This window comes from Triticum aestivum, chromosome 4B, assembly GCF_018294505.1.
Source record: "Triticum aestivum cultivar Chinese Spring chromosome 4B, IWGSC CS RefSeq v2.1, whole genome shotgun sequence".
Taxonomy (NCBI): Eukaryota; Viridiplantae; Streptophyta; class Magnoliopsida; order Poales; family Poaceae; genus Triticum; species Triticum aestivum.
In genome coordinates this window covers 462,351,861-462,360,199 of record NC_057804.1, presented here as the reverse complement: position 1 = coordinate 462,360,199, position 8,339 = coordinate 462,351,861, and the positions used below count along the sequence as shown (strand labels likewise).

At 41.4% G+C, this 8,339-nt stretch overlaps 1 long non-coding RNA gene across 1 annotated transcript; it reads left to right on the top strand.

Moving 5' to 3' along the window:
* The first annotated feature begins 1,453 nt into the window (after positions 1–1,453).
* LOC123094992 (uncharacterized) lies at positions 1,454–3,630 on the top strand. The gene is made up of 2 exons (XR_006446070.1): positions 1,454–2,966; positions 3,238–3,630. It is a non-coding gene; the product is annotated as an uncharacterized lncRNA (long non-coding RNA).
* Positions 3,631–8,339: the final 4,709 nt, after the last annotated feature.

The following is an 8,339-nucleotide window of genomic DNA, read 5'->3' as shown; positions in this document are numbered from 1 at the left end:
ATAAAATTGTTCACCTTTGCATATAAAAATGTTCATCATGTATTATAAAAATGTTCATCGTATATTATGAAATTTTTCAATGTTTTTACTAAATGTTGAATGCGTAAATTGTTCAACACATATATTCATGTTGTTTCAAAAATGTTCATCGTGTATTATTTAAAATGTTCAATGGATATAAAAAATGTTCAGGATTTTTTTTCTATTTTGGTTTTGGTTCAATGAGTATACAATTGTTCACTATGTTTCTTGATTTTGTTCAGTATATATTACACAATGTTCAATGTGTATTTGCAAATTTTTCAACGTATTTTCACAAATGTTCAGTACGTGTCCGAAAATTCTTCAGCACATATATTCCTATTTTTTTTAAAAGTGTTCATCATATATTAAAATAAGTTCATCTGTATTATTTAAAAAATTCAGCTTATTTTAAGAAAATGTCAACGGATATCGCAAAATTTTCAACGGGTATTACAGAAAACAAGTTCACGCATTTTTTGAGAAAAGGTACAGAAAAAAAAGAAAAAAAAAGAAAAGACGAATACAGAAGAAAAGAAGAAAGAGGAAAGAAGACAATAGAAAAAAACGATGGAACCAGTCACACTAGATGAGGGTGGCTGGTTGGTTGCTGCATTCACGCTAAACAAAGGAAGTCCAGTGTTCTAATCCCACCTCTCTAGCGAACTTTTTGCTGACAGAAAAAAGTAAAGGAAATGGGCCGGCCCAGCGGGGAGAGGGAGGTGTGCGCCCTGTACTGGTTGGCCTTTAAGGGGCGCTTAAGGCGCCGTTTAGGAAATGCAGGTGAGGTCGCGCGTGAATATTTTCCAGATTCCATCAAATCCGAACGATGCCACCTAATTGCCAACACCGAAGAGATACTAAAGCGAGGGCCATGGACAACGATGGATTTGACGGGACAGCATCGGCCATCTTTCGCCTCCCGTGGATTTATGCAGCTAGGACTATATATACAGTATTGCCAGGAAAAACAACGCACATGGCTTTGTCTCGGTGGTGTATACATGAGGCCCTGGAGAAGGCGTCGCCCGGGGGAGGTCGGCCGTCTCATCTGAATCGCTTTCTCCGGCAAGCACTCTGTTCCACACGGCGTCCCACGGTTCCCAGTCTCCACAGCGAAACGGTCACGTCAGCCGACCACCGGCAAGTCGAGGTAGGCATGCTCAATTTTTGGGCCGGAAGAAAAACCAATCTGTTGTCGAATAGTCCCTCCGTTTTTAAAATATAAGTATTTTCAGTATGGGAAACGCTTGTACCCGGCGCACCGGCCCAAAATTCGGCCGGTCGACTCGCTCACACCGCGCGTAGCGCTAACGCAGGAAGGGACACGTCATCCCCACGAGGGCCCCGCACACCGCCCTGCTACCTTATCTCTTCAGCACGACTGCTGGCCACACACCGCCCTGCTTCCTTATCCCTTTTCTTCCTCCTGCCCACGCCGCTGCTCCTGCCTCCCTCTCCTTCTTCCACCTCCCCTCCCCATTGACGCTGCCTACCTCTCCCTCTCCTTCCGCCTCCTTCGCCATGGGCGCTCCCCACCTCTCCCCTCCTTCCACCTGAAGCCGTGCTAGCTGCGGGACCCCGAGCGCCGTGCTGCGACGGGCATCGGGGGGTGCTGGACCTCCGGTGGCCGAGCTGCGACGGACTTCTCTAGTGTCGAGTGCTGGAACCAGCGATATCCGATGCTACTACCGGCTTTGTCGAGTGCTGGAACCAGCTTCATTTTTTGTTGGAACTTGCTTTTTTTTCTGCTACAACCATGTTTTGTTTTTGCTGGAACTGGCCCATGCTTTTGCTACCACCCCCCGCCCAAATTTTTGCTACTAGGTGATTTTTGCTGCAACCGATGAACCATTTTGCTACAACCGTTTTGATTTTTTGTTACTACCGGTGTTTGTCGATTTTTTGCTACATACATCTTCTGTTTTTTCCAGTCTTTTTTGCTACAACCATATTTTGATTTTGCTGGAACTGAAGACATTTTTTGCTACATCCACCCACGGCGGTGTTGCTCAACGGCGGCGATAGTTTTTTTTTTCTACAACCGTCTCGGATTTTTGCTACTACCGGAGATGCCATTTGCTACCACCGGAGTTTTTGCTACTACCAGAGTCTTCATGGAAACATCAAGAGTTTTTGCTATCACCCTTTGTTTTTGCTGGAACCATCCTAAAATTTTGCTACCACCGTATTTTGATTTTGCTGGAACCGGCATTTTTCACTTCGGTGTCGGTGATGAAGGCGGGTGGTGTTTTGGTTCGCCGGCGGCGGCGAGGCTGCGAGCGCCGGCGACGAGCAGGGGCAGCGGTGGTCCAAGCGAGAGAAGCGCATGCCAGAGTGCGGGATCCCGCGAGCGGCGGTGGCGTCTGCTTTTTGTGTCTCCTCTTTTTTCCCATGGGGAGGATGACGATAGGAGATGTGGGGCAGATCTGACGGTTACGCATGTCCAGATCGAGTGGCTCTGGTTGGACCGGCCGAAACGTTCCGCCGGTGCGCCGGCGCAGAGTACCGCCCTTTCAGTATTACAATATAAACTACATGCAGGTGTATTTTAGAGGATAGATTCACTCATTTTGCTTCGTACGTATTTTATATTGGAATCTCTAAAAAGGCTTATATTTAGGAACGGAGGAAGTAGTTAAGAGGCTAACAGTACCTTCGGCCGACCAATGATCAAACTTCGATTCTACGCTTTGTGTTTTCATAAAGGCAAAATATTCTTTCTATGTTAGGTAATATTTTTGTCGATAGCGAGGCGTCTACGATGACATCGTCAATATTACAAGCCGTTGACTTAGTCTCTTAGATGTTCATAGGGTAGAATGTGGGTGCGTATGTTCACGCTTTATGCAGGAGGGAGCGACTTCTTCTCGCTTTATGCCACCCAAAACCTTGTCTCGCTTCAGCGTCGCTACGAATGGACCAACCCAAGTAACTTCATGGAGGTTAGTTAACTTTTCACTGTCTTTTTATTTGTTCCTTATTTTTGTTCAGATATTCAAACAAATTATAAATACATAAAACTTCTTGTTACTTAAAAAACCACAAATTTTAAAATGTTAACGCAATGTATATAATTTGGGAAATGATTCTAATCAACCGGCTGAAAACACAATGCGCGTCCGCCGCCTTCTCTATGCTACACGTATCTATGTGGTCCCACGAATCTTATCTTCTTCCCTTTCCAGTCTTATCACATCTCTTTCTTCTTCACAGGTGCATACCTACAGCGGGCATAGCTAGATGGAGCTTGTGTGCGTGTGTGCGCTACGGGGATGCGACCGTGGCTGGGGCGCACCCACAGGACGCGGAGGGCCCGACCAAAGCTCGAGCTTCTCCATGGCCATGGCCATGGCTTTCAGGCTCGAACATGCAAATGCAGTTTTTTGCAGTAACGTTTTTTGATGTGACTTTTTGCAACATCGACAGTGTTGCAAACGGCGGCGGCGAACGGCAGTTGTGTTTCTGCGAGATGCATTGACAACGGCGGCATTTCTCCACACCATTTTCATTACAATTTTTTTGCAACGTTCTATATGTTGCAAAAGTTCTTTCACAACACCACCTGTTGCAAAAAAGGAAGTAAAGAAGGGAAATATTTTTAAGCAACAAGACCTTCGTTACAAAAGTATTCTGCAACACAACCCTTGTTGCAAAATGTTTCTGCAAAAGGCGTTTGTTGCAAAACTATTGCATGTCGCTCGGCCGCTAGATTGGCCATATCTGACGGCTCGCGAGGCGGGAGATCTTTCTGAAAGATTAGCCGGCCCGACGCGTAGCATGGTCCATATAATTTCTTAGCGCAACTTTTAAAAATGATGATAGTATTCAAAAAATATTTGTGGTATTTAAAAAATTCACGTGTTTTAAAAAAATGTGCGTGGCATTTCCAAGATATGTTTGTACAATAGATAAAACCGTCCGTGTGACTCAAAAAAAGTTTTTTACCATTCGAAAAATTTACCTATCATTTTAAAAAAATGTTCAGGCATTTCAAAAAATATGTTCATGCATTTTTTACAAAATGGTTTATGTAATGTAAAGAATGTTCGCTTAGTTTCATAAAAAATGTTTCAATGTGTAGTTAAAAAATGTTTAACACATATTAAAAAATGTTCAAAACATGTATTTAAAAAATGTTAAACATGTATAAAATAGTATTCCAGATATATAAAAAATATACACTATGTATAAAAAGGTATATATTAAAAGATGTATTTGAAAATATGTAATCATGTCTTTGAAAAGTATTAAGAATGTATCAAAAAGTTCATGTATAAGAAAAATGTACAGTGTGCATGAAAAAATATACGCATATTGACAAAATAAAAAGGAAAAAGAAAAAAAGTAAAGAAACACAAATAACCGACCCAGGAAATTATAAAAAGGAGAAGGTAAAGGAAAAATAAAAATTGAAGAAACCCACTAAGGAAACACAGAAAACCGAAAAAACCAACACAGAAAACGCACAGAAAAACAGCCGCTAAAATCCATTCCTGCAGGAACCCAAATTGAGCTGGCCAATACGACTCGCCTATTGCGAGACGTTGGAGATAGCTCCCGCGCCAACAGGAAGACCGAAGGCTCCAATGTTTTTGACTATGGGCATCGCATATAAACCATCCGGCCTGCTCTACACAATCAGAATCAAGGCAACAACTTGCAGTCCGCGATGATGGTGAAATCAACATGCGCGCTCTAACTTCACAAACCATGTTATGAGGCATCCTATTGCCATGTCGCATAGGAGCGCGGAAGCTATATGCCGCTCATAGTGCTTCCTATTACGGCTTGCCTACAAGGTGGTGGTATTTGGGCCGGCCAATATTGAAGTTCTGTGCGTGTTTTTTGTGTGGGTTTTTATCGGTCTTTTCATTGTTTTGCATTGATTTTCTTCAGGCTTTATTTTTTCTTCGATTTTTTTTATCTTTTGTGTTTCACCGTTTTCTCGGTTTTCTTACTTTTCCTATTTTATTTCATATTACCTTTTCAAAAATATAACTATTTTTATACACATTGTACATTTTTCGTATACATCAGTAACAGTTTTTATACATGTTTAACATTTTTCAAATACATGACTAACATGTTTTCAAATATATGTTTTATATCTATTTTTATTTATACAAATTACACATTTTTTATATATTCAAAATCTTTCCCTATATATATTTAACTTTTTCTAAATACAAACTTTTTTTTCAAATACATGTTTTAAATATATCTTTGAAATGCCATCTTAACCAATTTATAATTACAAGTTCAACATGTTTTTTAATACATGTTAAACATTTTTGAAGTACACATTAAAAACATTTTTTTTGTGTGATATAAAACAATTTTTAAACTATGTGAATATTTGTTTACATTGGATAAACAATTGTTTTTTCAAAAACATCACAACCATTTCTTAACACTGTCAACATTTCTCTAAATGTAGAGTACATTTTCTGAATTGTTTGAATGATTTTTCTTGAATTACTCGAACATTTTTTACATTGAGGTATAACATATTTGAAATATTTCAAACAATTTTTTTCTGAAATACGTAAACTTTTCAAAAAATTCAGATACCTTTTTTTCAAATGATATAATCATTTTCTAAAAGTTGAGCGAACAATCTTTTCACACAGCATTTACATTTTATAATGTGCGATGAACATTTGTCAAAAAAAAAACAATTTTTCTTAATATATGTACTTAGTGTTTCTTAAAATATAACAACTTAAAGAAGTAAAAAACCCGCATGTGGCGTCATAATGACATCAGCATGACTATACCACATGGTAACTGGGCTAGCCCACTAGTGGCTCGTTGTAGGCGATGCGGTCTTTCAAAATCATTAATGAGCACTCTTTAATAAAAAAATGCACTCTTTGCAAATGTCACCCCCACCTTCCCAGGTTGCGACAAGTGGCACACTGCATGTGCGTCGCTTGTCACAACCTGGAGTTTTCCCTTGTTTTGTAGATCCGTTTATTCAAAAAGGTTTATCTCTTAAACCGTGCGTCCAAATCTTGAACCGTTTTCATCGTTGGATTCCTTGCGTCAAGATCTTCAAAACTAAATCTCATGTTGATAGGTTTTGATAAACTTTTTTTTACAAAAAACCCGGATGAAAAAACTGAACCGGGAGCACCTTTTTTTCCTGTCCGAAAGAGGCTCGACTATGTCTCTCGCGGAAGCAAATCTGTGCCTCCATGAAAATTAAACCCGTGCCTCTCGTGGAAAAAAAATGAAAACATGTTTTTTCTATTTTTGAGAGGCACGGCCGTGCTTCTCACAGAAGTAAACTCGTGCCTCTCTCGAAAAAAACATGTTTTCCCGTTTTCGAGAGGCATGGCCGTGCTTCTCACACAAGTAAACTCGTGCCTCTCTCGGAAAAAAGAAAATATGTTTCCTCGTTTTCGAGAGGCACAGTCGTGCCTCTCGTGGAAACAAATCCATGTCCCTCGTGAAAGCAAATCTGTGCATCTCGTGGAACGAAATCTGTGCCTCTCGCAGAAGGAAAAAAAAAGAATGTGTTTCTTTTTGTTTTCCGAAAGGCACAGTCGTACCTCTCGTGGAAGCAAATCCGTGCCTCTCGCGAAAGTAAAAGAAAAAGGAAATGTGTTTTTTCCTGTTTTCGAGAGGCACGACCATGTCTCTTGCGAAAGAAAATCCGTGGCTCTCACGAAAGCAAAAAAGAAGTGTTTTTTCGCATTTCTTGTGAATTTTATTTTTGGTCCAAAAGCTAAGAAAGACCGGCGGAAACCCGAGAAAACCCAGAAAACCCCATCTAAATAATCAAAAACGTGTGCGAAAATAAAACAAAATCCGGAGGGAGCGTCCGGAGCGCGACGCATGGCGGCGGTTGAGAGCCGCCCTCTTAGCCCACCCGAAGTGACCCTTGGGGAGGCTCCCAAAGGAGCGCCTTTTGTTAGTTTTTTTCGGCAAACTCCGAAGCTTTTTATTGAACCGTCACAATATTTACAGGGACGAAATAAAGACCATCAGACTGGCCAAACCAAACATGGTGACCAGACCCTAGGGATAAAGCAAGCTTCGCAAGTTTGTGAGCCTCGATATTTGAGCTCCTAAATTCATGAACTATATTACAAATAGAAAAGGTAGACTTCTATGATTTGATGTGTGATTCCACCATATATAGTTGCACTCCTTTGCTTGATATCATCAACTACCACCCTGTAGTCCGATGCCACCTGGATCCTCCTCTCGTACAGATCGTCTGCTAGAGCTAGGCCCTCTCTGACAGCCAAAGCTTCTAGTGTCGCCGGGTTAAATATGTTTGGAAAGATGATTGCTGACGCACCTAAGAACTTGCCAGCTTGATCCCTGCATAAGGTGCTGACAGCACCATAGGATCCTCCTCGGCCAACAACTGCATCAACCTTAATTTTAACCAAGTCTTCGGGATGGGCAATCCACCCCCGTGGTCTGATGCGCTGCGTAGTAGGATCCAACGGTCTCGGAGGCTCAGTTTCTCTAATGTCCCTCAAATATGATTGCACGATGCCATGTATTGATGTCAGGCTCTGATAAATGTCTTCATGGATATCTTTGCGACGGGCTCCCCAAATTTCCCAAAGGGTGATTGCCAATGTAGTGAAATGAGCATGTGATAACTACTCATGCATTGAAAACAGCCATGATCTAGCATTGAGATCTCTAGTCGCACTCATCTGCTTGACTATCTCATCCGCCGATAGCGCCCACGGACTCCGAGACAACGAGCATTCTAATAGTCCATGCTTCCATGTATCATCGGCTCCACAAAAGTGACACAAACTAGTTGTTGACATGTTATGATGGTGTAGAAGGCTGGCTGTTGGTATAGAATTCTGAGCAAACCGCCATAAGAAATTCTTAAGCTTTGAAGGAACTTTTAGACTCCATGGATTTGTCCACCCAGTGCTCTCGACGTGTAAATTGGGGACACCCTGTTACTCATTCAACCATACTTCCCTGCTCATTTTTGTTCTCTGGATCATCCAATATGCAGATCGAACAGTGAAGTTACCCTTTACCTCCTCACTCCCGGCCCAAAAATCATCAACCTGATGCATACACAGGGGAATCTTGAGGATTGCTTCGACATCCATTAGGACTGATCTGACTTATTGCTCGTCCCATGAAGAAGAAATGTGGTCAATGAGTTCGGAGACTTTCTGAGGTGGCTCCGTAATTATACATATGATTGGCCTCTTGAAATTATCTCTTGGGATCCAATTTAAGTCCCATATGCTTGTGGTTTCTCCATCCCCTATTCTCTTAATCAAGTCCTGAATCATCATGTCTCTTCCGTCCAAGATAGCATG